The sequence below is a fragment of the Cygnus atratus genome, chromosome 6, assembly GCF_013377495.2.
Source record: "Cygnus atratus isolate AKBS03 ecotype Queensland, Australia chromosome 6, CAtr_DNAZoo_HiC_assembly, whole genome shotgun sequence".
NCBI lineage: Eukaryota > Metazoa > Chordata > Aves > Anseriformes > Anatidae > Cygnus > Cygnus atratus.
In genome coordinates this window covers 10881204-10897883 of record NC_066367.1, presented here as the reverse complement: position 1 = coordinate 10897883, position 16680 = coordinate 10881204, and positions in this window count along the sequence as shown.

Genomic DNA, 16680 nt, shown 5'->3' with positions numbered 1-16680 from the left:
ATTCCTAAGAAAATATAATATATTTTGAAAAAACAACCTAGCTCTGACCCCCTTACTTCAACATGCTTCAGTTTAGGTGTCCTTGATTCTCCTGGTACTTTAGCTGCCTGGTTCCCCTGTTCCCCCTTCTGGACAGCCCTAACAGACCTTGAGAGCTGAGCAGGAGGCTCACTATGCCCAGGGTAGTCTGGCCACCAGTGGAGTGAGCAGAGAAAGCCACAGTGCTTTACTTTTAGTTCTGCTACAGCGATGCGCTGGTACCTCCTGATGAAATTGCTTAGTTATCAGTTGATTTATCTTCTCTTTGGTATTTAATTTGTTGCTGAAGGGTTGAAATCTTCCATTGGAAAAAAAAAATGCTTTGCTGAGTAGCTACACTTAGAACATCAGAAGAGACATTCAACCAAACCTGCTCAGCTGAGCGGGGACGTTATTTTTCTTAGCCTGATTAAAACTTCTTCTTTGTCTTTACTAACACCTGTTTGACTCAAGCACCTGAATAAACTTTGAGGAGGAAAGATAGCTTTGTTAAGGACTCAAGTGGACCTCAAAAGATCAGGTTCCACTTCTGGGACCCTCAGCAAATCCAGGGGAAGCCAGGCTTGACATTCCTATTGAGATCTGTGGAGAAAAAGCAGGAAAACCCAATCATTTCTTTCAAAAACAATTAGGTGAAAAGCCCCAACCCAAACAAACAAATTCTCAAAAGTCAAGGTTTGTAGAATTTAAAAGAAGCAATCATAACAAAACATAAATTACTAGCATTGTTTTTGGAGTGTTGTTACAGAAATATGAAATGTACTGGCTGTTTTCTCAAGAGTAATGATCTCTATTTGTGCGGACTGTATTGTCTGTTGGGGTATTGTGAACAATTGCCCCGGTCTTCTTGACCTAGATCTGGCTGCAAATACACCACTGAACAGACATCAAAGCTGGTCTGAGGAACATGTAGTAGCTGAAGCACTGGAAATGAAATTATTGAGGAAACAGCTGCACCCCTGAAAGGTACAGGAAGAGCATTCCTGCAAAGCATCTGTGTATTGCATGCATGGTGTTAGGGAAGATGCGTGTTTGGGTGAGGTAGCAAATATTTTAAACCCCAGACCTGCTGCATTCAGGAGTCAGAGTATCCTTCCCTCTCCCTAGCTCCCATCAATGGCTAGCTCCATTGCATCCCTGCTGTTCTTTGCTGGGCAAGGGTGACACGCTGGATATTATACTGTACCTTGTGTCCTACCTTCAGCATTGCAGATGAAAAGTGGCTTTGGGAAATATTCCTTTTGGTGAGTCTACAAGACACATTACAGGGCTGGATGCACCAGTACAGTCTTCATGGTGAGTCACATTTCAGTCTCTGTGGTATGCGGTCAACTTCAAGCATATAAGGCATTACATGAAGTTAATATATATATACATATTGAAGTTAAGGGGGTGATGCATGTACTCAAATCCTCCCCAGGAGCAGCCCCTGTTCAGGAGACATGGGCAGCATTGCAGCCTAAGGATATCATCTAGCCTCAATGGTATCCAATCCCCAAATTAAAACAATAACACTGAATAGTAGATGTCTTTGCCATGAGGAAGAGCACCACAGCCTGTAGTGGATTGCAAAGTATTACATTTTTTCTGTATTTTTCCTCAAGAGATCTTTTAACTTGCGTTTAATTGTTGAAGGAGGAGAGCTATAAAATATACCTGTCCTCGGCCTAAACCTCCTGAAGCTTTTTCATTATCAATTGAGCTTTGTGACTTTTTATTTATTTATTTTTTTTCTGGCATCAATACTACTGTGATGTTTCATTTCCTTCTATTTTGCGCTTTTGGCAAAGATAAAGTTTACTGTCAGTTCCACTATATTCTCTATCAGGTGACCTGGAGCCTGATCCACAACTTGCGAAGTCAGCAGAAAAGTTTATGTTGCTCTCAGCAGGCTTTACAACGACCTTTAATAATTCTGCCCTCCCAAGGGGGCTGAAGTATGAATCCAGTAGGCATTTGTCGTGTCTCCATCTCCTAAAGGGCCAATAATTTCTTGCAATATTTTTGTAGGCCTTTGATCCATCACTGTTGCCTGATTGTGCTTTGAAGACTTAATAGTGCCCCATATCCCGCACTTATTAAATTCAAATTCTCCAGTTGCATTTCCCTGGAAGATACATAAAAATAACACATGGAGGAAATATAACTGGAAGATCCTTTGTATAAGCTGGCTTACATTTCTTATGTGGGGAAGACACCGAAACCATTGCTTTTACACTCGTGACAGAACCATCTGTATAATTTTGATGTAGTGGAGCATATCTGAAAAAGCAATAATAGGTTGAGGAGCTGTGTGCTGGCATCAAAGCTTCAATTTTTAGAGTGCCGCTAGGCAGCCTTTCATTTAGCAAGAATTATCAATAGAGGGGGCTCACAGTACAAATTGCCACAAGCTCTGACAATAGATGGGTCTGGTGGGATTTTAGTGCAGTTTTATCATGATCAGGACATCGTTATTTCAGGGCTGGGATAGGAATACCATTGAAGGCTCCTAGAATTGCTCAGCTGATTGAAAAGGAAGGGTGGAACAGTATGATAAGCCATTTTTTTGAGGATGGTAGAGAACAGAGTGGGAAATGTAGCCAGTTTGGGTAGGAACCACTCTCACATCCAAGCAGGAGGAAAGCTGGTCCATAAACTGCTGAATGGCCTTGGGGATCCCCTGATTACTAGGTCCCCTTACCATCTTTTATCAGCAGGATGGTGAGGAACTTCTGCTCCAGAGCAATGTCTGGGGACTGCACCTAGGCATCTGGCAATTGGGCAGGGGTGAAATCTCCCATTCAAATGGCTTGAGAGGCTGGGAATTTGGTAAGGATTCTGTGAGGATTTATTCTTCCAGGCAGTCACTCCACAACTCTGCTTCTCCCAACCTGCTTGGTTGTCTTCTATCTTCTTTCTGTGGTGGGGACAGCACAGATCCACAATGAAACTGGGGAAATACTTCTGGTCACACTTCACTTTCTGGCATCACACCAGGAGGCAGGTTGGACCATGTATAATAAATTCTGGTAAAGCTACCACATTTCCATACAAAATCCCTTGCAAGCATGAAGCTACTCACAGGCACATGAACTGTCGTTTCCTAAGACCTCACCTCCATTAAACCACATTCTCCCTCAGAAAGCACTTCCCTCTGCGTAAGCCTGAAGAGATCTCCAAAAATAAAATGGGAGAAGAGCAGCATTGGGCCTGGTGATGAAAACACTTCCATTGACTTCCATTTGCCCCGAGTCAGCTTCACCTCGAGAACTGTGAGACCTGGGGGGCTAATAAAAAGCCAAGATCTCCACTTCTACTCCATCAAAAGCACAAGCAGCACTTTCTGAACATTTGGCGGGGTTGGTGGGACACATACCTTCTAGCTTACGAGGCGAAGCCTAAATTAAAAAGCTAAAAGAGTCAGTGTCTCACTACATGTTGTGCAACCAGAGCTTAGCGATATTTTGTAATTAGAGTTGCTCCATGGTTTTTGTTTCTGTTTTTCAGTGGGATCTGACTTTTTGATGGTAGCATATGCAAGTGTTTTGCTGAAAAATTGATTTGGAAAACAAAAAGGGGGAAAAAATAGTTGGTTGAAAATAAACAACTTGTTTTCAAGGAAGTTGAGGATTTCCTAAAGGAAGTTTTCACAAGCATGAGAAATTTTGCTGGGGGAAAGCAGGAGGCCACAGGCATCAGTGCTTACTGCTAGTATTGCAAAACCTGAATCCTCACAGATAGATAAAATAATTTTGAAAACACCAAAGTGTGACTGCTATTTTAGTAGAGTCTTTCTTTTCTGTACAAAAATAGTAATGGGGAAGTGGATGGAAGGAGATTTTGAAGTGAAACCTTTCAAGGTGAGTTTTGCTTTGGCAAAGGGGCAGAGAAGCATAACACGCTATTAAGATTTTACTGTTTTGCTGGTTTATTTAGCTGCAGGCAGGAATAGGCAGACTGCATTGCTCCTGACACACATGGGGTAAACCTCCTTGTGAATGCAGTGGGAGCAAAGTGAGGCCAGTGCAGACTGATTTAGAAATTTGCAAGCAAACATCTGTCAGGCACTCAGCAAAGATGAATAACAAAATCAGACTGGAGCAGACATATGACGAAATCCTTCCATGTGGAGGGAAGGGGAAGGGGGAGGGAGATGGCAATCCAACGTTTACTAATATTTTTGTTATAATGCAAGGCATATCAGTAACACACACACGTGAAGCTATGGAAATGTGCAGAATATTGTTGTGCCATATGTTTTAAATATCATTAAGTAGGCCAGTTTTGTTGTATATTTGATATTCTGGCTGTTGTCACTAGGAATGGCCCAACTGATTCATATGGAATATGAATTGGCCTTAAACTTTGTCTAATCGCTGACCCAAAGAGAGTTTGCAAAATGCATTTCTAACCTGAGAAATGATAGGCTGAATCTTGTGCTGTGGGAGGAGGCCAATTGGTCATACGCTTGACCCAGATACAAATCTCTTGGGTTAAAAATAAAGAGGCTGTTGGATAGCGGGGATCAAAACATGTCACTGATAAGATTTGTTTTGCTTTGTTTTCTTTTTGCTGGAAAAGTACATCTCAGGCAAAAATTCTGGTCATAATTTTTTGCAAGTTAGACTTTTCAATATTTTCCCATCGGTGTCTCAAAATAAGCAGGAAGTAATGATATGTTGATTTATCCACATTTTTAATTTGGAAATTGATGTAAAACTTACACATTCTTTCAGATTCCCCCCAAAAAAGAGGAACAATTAAATTTGAAAAGTGGAAGAATTTTTCCTTCTTGTATGATTTCTTACATTTTAAAGAGAGAGGAACCCCACCCAATTCCTCAGCATTTTAGATAAGAAGCATTGCCCTCAATTTTGAAATACTTAAATAAAAGCCTCCTAAGTTTAGAAGAAAGCAATGGCAATATTTCTACAGACAAATTATTTTATTCATCTACTTCACTCCTGCTTTTTTGTTTGGAAGGGTCTCCCTGTCAGAACAAGAAGAATAGAGCAGAGGAAATCAGGGTGTGGAGAGTCATTTTCTTATTATTAACATTTCTTCAAGCAGTTCTTGCTTCTTTTCCACTTCTTTTTTCTTTTTTTTTTTTTTTTTTTTTTTTTTTAATTTTATTCCCCATCAAGAACAAGGAGGAATCAGTGAGATAAGCAGTGGGGACCACTCATGTGTGACAGATCCTTTCCCCTCTTATCCCCACCTCTTGGAAATGAAATTGAATTCACGAAGAATTTCAAATGAAAACACCATGCAACGGATTTTGGGGAGTGGGAAAATCTGCTTGCATGTCTGGGTAGTCCTAGTTTCTCTTTGCAGAATGTGGGCTGAGACCTGAACATCTCGCAGGGCTCCTTCCTGTTCCCACATCTGTGCCAGGAATCGGCCTCTGCGGGAGGATTTCGGTTAACGTGTCCTGGGAAGACGGGAGCCAGAGGGAGATGTAGCTCCCTCTCTCAGAGCTGTCCTGAATCTGCAGCTCCTACACCAGTAAGGGCACTAAGGCTGCTTTTGTTGCTGGAGTTGTCTGTGAATGTGCACACGGATCAGAGCCCATGACTCAGAAGATGCTGTTTTTACAAGCACTTTGCCAACTACAAAGTCGCTGTCAGAGTTTGGCTTTACCTTGCTAAACCTGTATGTAAAAACTGTTGCCTTTCCCCAGAAGAAAGCTGCTTGCTGGCAATTAAACCAGCATCTGTTTACACCCAGATTTGCTCTTCTTTGGTGCCATCTATTAGCTCATCACTAAAGTCAAAGACTTTCAGAGGCATCACTCATCCCAACTTTTAGGCTCCGGACAGATCAATTGGGCTGTTCAATAATAAAATTCTCTGCCAGTCTTCTTTGCTGCTTCCATTTCATCTTACACATTAGGGTCTAGCGTGGGAACAACCAAAAGGCAGAAATTGTGGGTGCTTATTTGTACAAGGCCCTTTGGAGAAAAACTGAGGTTCAAAACATGGGCTGGACCAAATTGCCATGATGTGTCGAAAATTCAGGCAGGCCTCCTGGGAGCCATTAATGCTCTTCACTGCTTTAATCACATGTTCAAAAGCTTAAAGCCAAAACCCTTTGTTTGATCACTTTGGCCTCTTGTTTATGGTAGGCTGGAGTGCTTTAGCCACTTACACCTGTTTAGTGAGCACTGATGTGCTTGCCTACATTTTTTTAGTCCCCACCTATTTCTTTTATCTCTTTTAAACTTTACAGGTTTCCCTGTGCTATTTTAGCTTCATCCTTTAAAGAATACTGTCCTCCTGCAAAAAGAAAGTAGGATAAAAAGTAGAATAAAAAGCAAAACCACCATCCCTGAATTTATCTCTTCCTATCCCCTTTGCAGCAGGAAGAGAGGGAAAAGTGCTGGAGTGAGGCAACCGGTCTTGGTTCGGAGATTTTGAGAATTGCCAAGTCTGCTATTTCTTCTAGCAGTCTGGTTACCCTTAGAAGAGCACATTTTATTCCCATTTCACAGATGGGATGTCTATGGGGTGCTTTCACTCTGTAAAGCTACAGGTACAGGACTCTTGGCTGTCCAAGAGCAGTGGGGTTTTGGGAATCACTTGGCACCGTGGTGGTGAAGGCAGAGAGGTAAAGAGGACAGCTAGGATGTTAATGTGATGCTATTTCAGTCTGGAAATCATTCATCAATGCTTCTTCAGTTGCACAAGGTAGTTTTGGGTTGATAAATCTGTTGCCAGTGATGGTTCAGTCACGTTTCAATGTCCCTGCAAGTTCTCTCACAAACGATGGCATTTCTGCTGTGATGGAGATGTTTCATCCAGACCCATTTTGAGTCACTGCACGGTCCATGGCCGCATTTCAGTCCACTTACCAAATGTGACAAAAGCAATTCTGGCTCCTTTGCTGCAGTGACTCATAAGGACAAGTTTTTAAGATATTAAGTCCCAGGAGCGGGGCCAAGAGAGTTCAGACACTGCCTGCCTCACAGTTGCTGTCTCCGTCCTTCTCCATTGCGTGTTTACATATCAGCTGGAAATTTCCTAAATATGTTGACTCTAACCATCAACAAATACCATTCAGATAATGCACATTTCATGGTAGTTTCCAGTACTCTGCCTACAGGAGGATATAAAAACTTCTTTTGTTATAATATAGCCTCCTTGGCAGCTTGTAACTCAGTGGGAAAGACTCTGGATTCCTGGAGGAGCACACTGTGTCAGCGATTTTGGGTATTTCAGGGAGCGTGAGGCCTCACTGGGGAAAAAGGAAAGCCCGAGAAAAACACTGCTCTCCTTTAAGATGAATCAGTAATCAAATTAGGTCAAAAATCAAAAAGTGCTAGTAAAGTGTGTGAAAAGACAATCTCTATCCACAGATCTGGTGGGCTTTTATAGGAAATAGGAACTCTGCCAGCTGTCTACTGAGTGTGTGTCTGTGTCATATTTCATTTCAAAATGAAAATTCAAGGAAGTGAAATCTTCCATACACGCTTCCCAGTACTTTAGTTAGCTTAGGAAGGTGGTGGCAGAGGTAGCTTCCATCCCTGGGTGTGCACAACCCAAAAGGGGATGCCCTTGAGCGGGGACATTTTGGGGACTTTGTTCCAAGGGGCACAGGCATCTGATGATCTGTTTTCTCTCTGAGACAGGCATCAAGGTGTCTCTGGCCAGGATTTCTTCCATCCCGAGTGCTTTCTATGCTGCATGTTCCTTAAGAACCTTTGTATTTTCAAGGAAGATTTTTCTTTGAATGCAGGAGATCCAAGCAAAAGGTTGAAATGTATTAAAGCTTCCTAGTGAAATCATTCCTCCACCCAACTGATTTTTTGCACTAACAAAAAGTTTCTGAAAAGGGTTTGTTTTCCTGAGAAATTAGAGTTCAACATTAAAAGTATCTCAAAAGGTTGGATGGGAGATTTTTTTATTATTATTATTATTAAAATAATTGCAAACATAATTTTCACTGAAAATCTAATGTTAAAGAAACAAAAAAAAAAGAAAAAGAGTTGAAAATTTTGACTGGGTCAGTTGAGGCTTTTTATTTTTACTTTTTCATTGCAAATCCATATAGAACTTTGCTCTCTGCCTTATTTGCTCTGACCATCTCTGTAAAACAGTAGAGAGTTGATGTACTCAGTCATGAAATGCATCGCATTGTTTTTCCTAATGAATAATAACAGAAAGGCATAATTTTGGTTTCTCATTGAAAAAAAAAATGCAATGACCTTTCCTTTTTTTTTTTTTTTTTTTTTTCCTACCTAAACTGCTCTGCACAGAAAAAGTGTCTTTTCAGATCAAGGGTGGTAGGTTGGAGGGTTGTTGGGCAGGTGTTGTGTGTGTTCACCAAAGAAAATTCTGGCAATGTAGAAAACATTTCATAGAAGTAGAAAATTTTAAGTTTTTTTTTTTTTTTAACATCTCTTACTTTTTTTCTTGAACACGTGGCTTGTAAGGTGGAGGCATCTTGGACACTGTGCTCTTTTGCTGTCAGATAAGCAGCCCTTCCATGCAATGCTTGTAAGTAGGAAAGAGCTACAGGACTCCTGCTCAGAACATCAAGTTTGAAAGTATGTGGCATCAGTGTGGCTAGGTTTTCTGTTAAAGGAGCTGACACCAAAGAGAAGTGTCATGGACAGTTTAGAAAAGCAGATTGAAATGGCTTTACAGTGTGGAAGAAGGGTCTGGGAGCTGAATTTAGGAGGGAACTCCCGACCTCCTTCCCAGCCCCCTACTCTGGAAAGTACCACCAAAACTAAGCTGCTTGGGAAAACACATCTACAAGTTGTTGTTGTTGTTGTTTAGCTGACATATTAAATATGAAAGAAAAAAAAAATTCTCCAGAATATTTCTTTTCAATAAAGGGCCTTCTTTCAACAACAAAAAGACAATTCAAAGGAATATTTCAAATGGCTGTTTTTAATTAACTTACGTGATCAGCTGGTGGAAGAATTAAATTAGAGTTGCCTGATTTTATTATGGGTCCATTTTATCCACAGACCAGCAAAGGTAAGAGGCAAAACTTCCGTGAAGGTCCTGATCCAGAGCATGCTGGAGGTTTGGAAAGACCCCCTCCAACTCCCGGCATCTTTCAACTGGATTCATCAATAATTCAAAATCTGCCTCTAAATTTATCAGCTCAATGTCTTTAACTGAGTGTATTTTACATGAATTTATTTTTAATCATGTGCTGTGGTACAATGGGCTGTTTGGCGAAGAGGCTTTATAGACCCAACGTGTACACTTTTGGGGGAAGATAATTACACGAGTTCAAAGTCTCGTCAGCCAATCGTATTTTGGTATTCATGCAAGCTGTTTCATAATGCTGTTTTGAACCCTGTTGGTGGCATAATTAAGATTTAATTAAATACAGAAATAGAAACATGTTGTTCATTTGACCATCTGTGAGTCAATGACTACAGTGGTTTTCTAAGTTTCTACGCTACATGCTGTTAGTGAGTGTTTCATATTATTTTCCATCTCCCCAACCATACTTGCACGTTTTCAGAGCCACTGAAGAGCCAGAGCAGATATTATAATCTTGTGTTGATGATCATCTCTTTCTGCTGTTCTCAGCTATTGATAATGTTGAGTAAAGTTAAACCTTTTATGTGTAGCATGAGCTGCTAAGACAACAAGGAACAGAAATGCCAGGAAGAAACGACAGCTTAATCCAAAGACAAAAAGAAAAGAGGGGGTGCATTTCGTTTCCTTCATTTTTTGGTGGAGACATGTACAAGTCAATGGTACCCATGCTCTAATAACAATAATAATGTAGATTCAAGCACTTTTTTCTCAGAATCTTCCTAGAGCACCTAGCACAAAGCAGCATTGTTCTCAATTTCAGGATGGACGTGCCAGAGATGTTCAAAGTGTAGCAACAATCAAGTACCCAAGTGCACATCAGGGCTCCAGAGTACCAGTTTCTACACTATCCAGAGCTCAGAAGACATTTAGCTGATGTGCCAAATAATGCATTTTTTGTGTTGACAAAAGCTATTTGTGAGTTGGTGTTGAATATAAGTTCGATTTAACTGAAAAAGGTGGGTTTCTCCTAATTAAAGTTGTTTTTTTACTGAAATTTTAGAAGGGAAATGTTTTGATTTCAACACGATATTATGAGACTAAATTTGGTTAAATGTTGTGTTTTTAAATAGTGCAAAGTTCACCCCAAGCCAAAACTGAAACATTTTGTTTCAGATACAATGAAATGTCATGCTTGATCTGAGCATTTTTTCCCTACTGTTTTCTGGTTTAGTGGATAAAAGAAAAAAACTGTTTAACTCAAACAATATTTATTCTTTATTCTTTATGGGATTTTTCTTTTTTTTTTTTTTTTTTTGAGGTGGGGGGTGGTGGGGAAGAAATGGGAGTGTTGACCACCAACCCCCAAAATAAAGGCTTTCCAAAACTTTTGCTGAAGCATCTAGGAAAAACACAGAAGGATTTGCCCTTGCTCCTGTTTGAATTCCTGTATTGTAGTCTACCAAAATAGGCTACACATTTTCTTTTCTCACAAGACAGCTTTTAAAATCAGAATTTTCACAAATACATTAGATTAACTCTTTTTTTCCCCCTATATTTAAACACATTTTATTTCTTGTATTCACTTTCTCTTTTGGTTTTCTGCTTTGATATACAAATGATGGTGATGAATCAGGTGAGTAACAAAGGGCACTGCCAACAATAAAAAAAAAAAGTTTCAGAAAGTGAACACTTCCCAGAAGGGGAGGGAATATGGGGGGGGGAGCTAGAAATGACTAGGAAAATCTTAGCAGGAATTGATCCATGAGTTTTCACAATCACGATCCTGATGCAGATGAATTTGATTCAGTGCTTCAGTGACGTTCTTGCTAATGATGCTCTCCTGTGAGCATGTGGAGGACGTGACTGTACCATCTCCTCTGATGCTTAATTTATTATAGTTTCCATGAATTTTCAGAGCTCAGAAATGACTTTTACCTGCCATACTCCATACTCTTCCGCATGATTCCAGCTACTTGCTGAATAGATCAGAGGCAGGAGTGGTGCTGGTGCTTCAGAGCTTACCAAAGGCTATTTTGGCTCCCACCATCATGAACTGGTGACAGCAGCCCCGTGATCCCAATTTCTGAACCAACTGTGCTCTTCTCTTGCAAATGCTGCTGAAATATGTCCCGGCCATCTCTGGCTCTGCTGCTGTTCCTCACATCTTTATTGTAATGCATGTCACATCTTGGAGAGCTCACGGCTCCCAGTGCAACAACGTTTTTGGCAACAGGGAATGTAATGATCAAGGGGGTGCTTTGGAGTGCTGCAGGACAGGGGCTATCAGCATCTGTCTCCTCTTGAGATTCAAGGACATTGCTGAAAGAAGGATCTAGTGTAACGAGGAGTTGCTTTCATTCTTATGCCCATCCCCTATTTTAATGATATTTGAAAGTCCCTGCTGGTTTCAGTTCCACTCTGTGTAAGACCTTGGGATTTTGCAGGTGTTAGGACAGCAGGAGTTTTAAAATGTTTTGCACTGGGCTGTTCTTTCTCCTTTTGAGACCACTGGTTGAAATCTTGCTAACATCACTGGGCTCAACACCAAACACTCCAGAAAATCCTACCTTTATTTAAAAAAAAAAAAATTCTGGTCGTGTTAAAAAAAAGAAAAAAAAAAAGTGAGCAGGAAGTGTCCGTTCTGCAGCTGTGCCTCTGCGGAGCAGCACTGCACGCCTGCTTTGCAGCCGATGAGTGGATGGCATGTTCCTCGCCTTCAGCACAGCTGCTCGGATTTCCACCAGGCAAGGATCTGGCTCAGAGCACGGTGTGTGAAGGTGCCGCCATCTCCGTGCTGAGACATACCATGGGGATGGATGCAAGTCGAGAAGCTCCGATGCTTGCAGCCTGGAGGTGCTACCTCCTTTTCAAAGTGCTCCGGGAGCCTCCGTAACATGTTCATAAAGGGGCATGTTCAGATACCTGTTGCACATAAATAGATCACCAGAAATAAGCAGAGCTATGTGAAATGTAGAACAAACTCATAAACACCTGCAGCTGTTTTCAAAGTCAGGTATATAAATGGATCTATTATATTGCACAGTGATATCTGTAATTGATTTCAAGTTATCAGCCTATAATATGCAATATATCTCTTAATTTAAGAAAATAAAAAAATAAAACAACAACAACAACACAGAATATTTCTTCTTCTCAAAGCAGATATTACCAATATCTCATTACTTGACATAAATTTTCTTCTGTCCCTGACACTAAGCATTTACATGGAAGAAATACACAGCATGTATGGCCGTGACTGTGAAACAGAATTTCCTCCAGTAGAACTTTGCTTCTGAACAGATGTTGTAAAGTCACCTTTCTGTCTGCCAGAGCAGATGGGCTCTGCAGTCTCTGACTGCTCTAGGCAATTTAGGGAATGATAAAGGCAGAACCAGAGCCTGTGTTAGTGCATGATTAAACTTTGTAACATCTCCAGTTGCCGTTAGAAGTGGTTGTTCAGTTTTTTAATCAGTTTTTTAAAGTATTTTTTTTCTTTAACAGAATGAGTTTGTCTGTGGGAAAAGGTGTTGTTGTTTTTTTTTGTTTTGTTTTGTTTTGTTTTGTTTTGTTTCACCCATTTTGGCTCCAAAATTAGGAACACAGAATCAAAAAATGCCATCTGTTACAAACTAAAGTAACGCCCATTTTTATTAAACATTTTCAGTTTGCCGTAAATTCAGCATTTGGCAGGTATGTCTGATTCTGTTTTATTTTATTTTATTTTGTGAATCGGCTCACACCAGCAATTAAAGCAGGAAACATGACTGGCATTTCCCTCGCAGAAGCCGTATTTTTCAAGCAGCTCTGCTCCCTTGCGTGGTTGTTTCTTCATCTTTGACTTGGTGGAGATATGTTGGAGCTTTGCTTTCCTTGGGGTTCCGCGTCATCCTGCACCGAGCACCCTGTAAGCTGCATTCCTAGGGGTGGCAGAGACCTTTCTGGGGTTTATGCCGCTGTTCCCATGCCCCAGGGACCTTCCCTGGGCTACTCAGGGTGGACAAAAGGGAGCACACGAATAGCTCGCCGCAGGATCAGGCTCGCCGTGCGTAAAGCACTGGCGTAAGCACTAATGCTTTCCAGACTCACGGCCTCAGCTAGCTGCAGCTATCCACCGAGCATCTTTTTAACCTGTTTTGACTCCTGCAGTATTGACAGAGTTGCTTCTAAAACATGGCATTTTGAGAGGAATATTTTCTTCTAACATTTTTCCCCTTCTTGCAGTTTTTAAGTGTTAAGAACAGATGTTTATTTGCAAGCCAGTGAAGAATACTACGGTATTTTCCTGTTTTCTACCCCCCCCCCCCCCCCCAAGATTTTATTTTATTTTTTGGCACAGCTATGAATTAATTAAAAAATAATAAGTGTTTCAAATGCTTAAAATTCTGCCGGTGTTGTGGTTCCCAGGGGGACCTCTCCAAATTGCAGCCCCCATGTGCTGTTACCATGACAATCTCCCATTTTCCTTTAAACTTCAGTACACTGCATTCCATAAAATTTGCACAAAAAGTGTCTTTATTATAAGCAAAACCTTGTCGGTCAGGTACTTAACGTCCTGTATCAATAAACATGTTGTAGGGCTGGCTTTCCCTCTGCAGAGAGAGCTGGTGGGTTTTTATAAAACATATCCATGGATGATCCCAAGGGCTGTTTTACAGTAGAAGTAGGAAAGAGGGGAGAATGTCTGTTGGAGTGAGGGAGAGGAGAGTGTATTAGCTAATTGTTGTCTCTGCAATGAGATAGATAATATATACACATCCGAACAGGCTTATATCCACATGCGTATGTATCTACACAAATGTGAAGCTTCACAGTCACCGCAGTCCCTGAGCCGCGTATTAATGTGTTATGAATCTACCTCTGCTGATAGGAGCATTTCCTATATTTAGGCACAGTTTAAACTGAGCTTTCCACATGAAATAAATGCTTATTTTGGATGGGTATGATTCCTATGTCATGACAAAACTCATTTGCAAAAATGTCTCATCCCATGTCCACACAGAACCAAAACTTAGTTGCAGTTTCAATATATTTTCTCAGATGACAGACAAGCGGGTCCGGCCACAGGAATCACAACAATATACTGACCTGAGCATTTGGGAACTTTGAATCTGGTACTAAGATTAGTATTTATATCTGACATATCATTTTGGATGAATTAGCAGAGTGGCAGGTGTGTTACTCCAAAGCTATATTTCATTTGATGGATGGTAACATATTTTAAAGTGCTTGATTATCTTCTAGGAAGAGATGCTGTAAAGTGCAAAGTGTTGTTGTTATATTGAATGTGAAATAAAAATAAAGGGTATTCCTTTACTCCTTCCTTAGAGGAAGCAGGGAGAGGAGAGGTGTTCTCCAAGACAGGCATTTTTATGTTAAAAATAACTTGTAATGTAGAAATGTAATGATGATCTCTAGAAGTATAACAAAACAAAATTCCTTTCCAGGTTTCCCAGTAGAATATGTATTATTTTTTTTAACTTAATTGAGTTAATCCTTGTTTGTTTACCTTCTTGATTATATTAACCAGCAAGGTAGTGATTAAAGGCAGGAGTGTAGCTCATGCTAATTACCCTTAAACCCTCCCCCCTAACCTGTTTCTTTTTAGTGAGAGATGATTACAATAAACACACCTGCACTATTTTACAAGGAGGCTTGGTGCTGGCTTGGCTTTTCAACTGCTGGGAAAAGCCAGAATCCAACCCTGCTCACAGGAGAGCTCATGCAAAGCTCTTTTGTCGGGTATGGGTGTATGGTGGCCGAGCAAGGAGGGATTTGGGGTGAGGGATTTGTTTTTTTGGGTCCCTACACTGCTGGGAAAGGCATGCTCTGCCTTTGCCACAGAGCACCAAGCGGCTGAAAATCTGCAATCTGGAAAGAGAGGTTGAGAGAAAGTGATTAAATGCTACAGTTAAGCTCCCTGTCTTCCTTAGTGTGGGTAAAACTGCTTATTTGTGAGTGTATGTTTGCATTAGGATCTGCTCTGGGCATGGTGGTCAGCATTGACTGACTCAGAAAGAATCTGTTTTGGTGTTTGCCTGAACCAGCACAAACTGCTGGTTTATACCTGGTCAGGAGATGCTGTCTTCTTGTCTCTCATAAAACTAAGTTTTCTTGCTGTGTGCTCAGTTTAGGGTGATATACAGTGGATTTTGACAAATAAAGGCAGAAGTTAATTCAGAGCAGCAGAATGGTTGGGAGAGATAACATCTTATATTCCTGCTGTTTAATTAAAACCAGGTTTTTATTTGCTATACCTTTTAATTAAAGAGGAACAAGATATTTGCCCTTTTAAGGCATCTGTTTGAGTTTATGAAATCTGTTTTTTTCGTTGTTGCTTTTCTTTTTAGTTTAGGATTCAAATATGCTGAACCATTCTACCACAGTTTTTACCGAAAGAAGGTTAGAGAGCTTTCTCCTCAACTCTGGAGTCAGGGAGACAGCCACAACCATGAAATTCCCTCCTGGATTCAAGCTGATCTGCTCACAAAGCAGGAAAAAAGCTTTCCCTGCAGCTGTGAACTTCAGCTAGCAATAAGTAGCAAGGTAACAGAAATCAGAAAGAGAAAGAAAAGGGAGGAAAAGAGTTCAAGTAACTCAAGAATCACTTCTATCACTGATTATTCAGGGTTTTAAATTTATGTAAGCAGCTAGGGTAATATAAAAACATACTTATTTTGCATTCATGTGCTAGTGTGAAGAACTAAAACAAATTCCCCGAATAGTTTTTAATGTAATTTTCTAACTACTACTTTTTAATATTAAAAGATCAGTATTTATATTAATTAGGAATTTGGTCTCACTCCTTAAAATTTGTGTTAATTGCTTTCAGAAAAGAAGGCACAGGACTTTTCCTTAGGTAATATTTAATTTTATGAGCTCTCTCAATAGGTAAGTATAACACATTAAAATATCTTCACCTTGGTTATTTTGATTACTGCATGTTTCACTTGAATGTTCCAAGATCAAATTATTTTGTTAGGGCACAGTTCCTTCTTTACTGTATCTAAGATACATTGAACATTACTAATTTCTAACTTTTTTTTTTTATCAGCAAAACTTTAAAGGGTTTTCCAGCTTCTCCCCCTGATTAAATTTCACAGTTTTATAGGATTAAGTTACTATTGATTTTAACATTATTAATTTAATTCACTGGGAAGATACCCATCGCATATTACTTTCATTTTGTGAAGTAGTCCAGTTTCAGTGTTGGCTCAGAGTCGCATGTTTTGCTGATGTTTTACCCCATCGAGAATAACTTGGCTGTTGAAGAGCTGTGCTGGGATCAGTTCATGAAGATGTAAGAGTCGGTAGAAGAATATAATGTGGAAAAGGAAAATAAAGTTATTGAAAGTCCTTTTCTGGTTTTTGTTTGGTTAGAGGATTTTTCCCCCCTGGAAGCAGATCCATCATTCTGCTAGGGCAGTGTAATATTTCTAAGCCTCAAGTTTTTTGTACTGTCATTATGTTGCAGAAATCCTAGCCCTGGTGACGGAAGGAGAGTTGGATAGTGCCTGTTGGAAACTTATTGATAGTCTGGAATTACCTTCCTGGAAACGGTTGATTTAAGAGTGTGGCACGTATTTCAATAGCCAAAGGGAAAATTGATAAGCTGCTCAGCATAAGGTGTCGATCCATCAAACTCTCATTTCTCATGGTG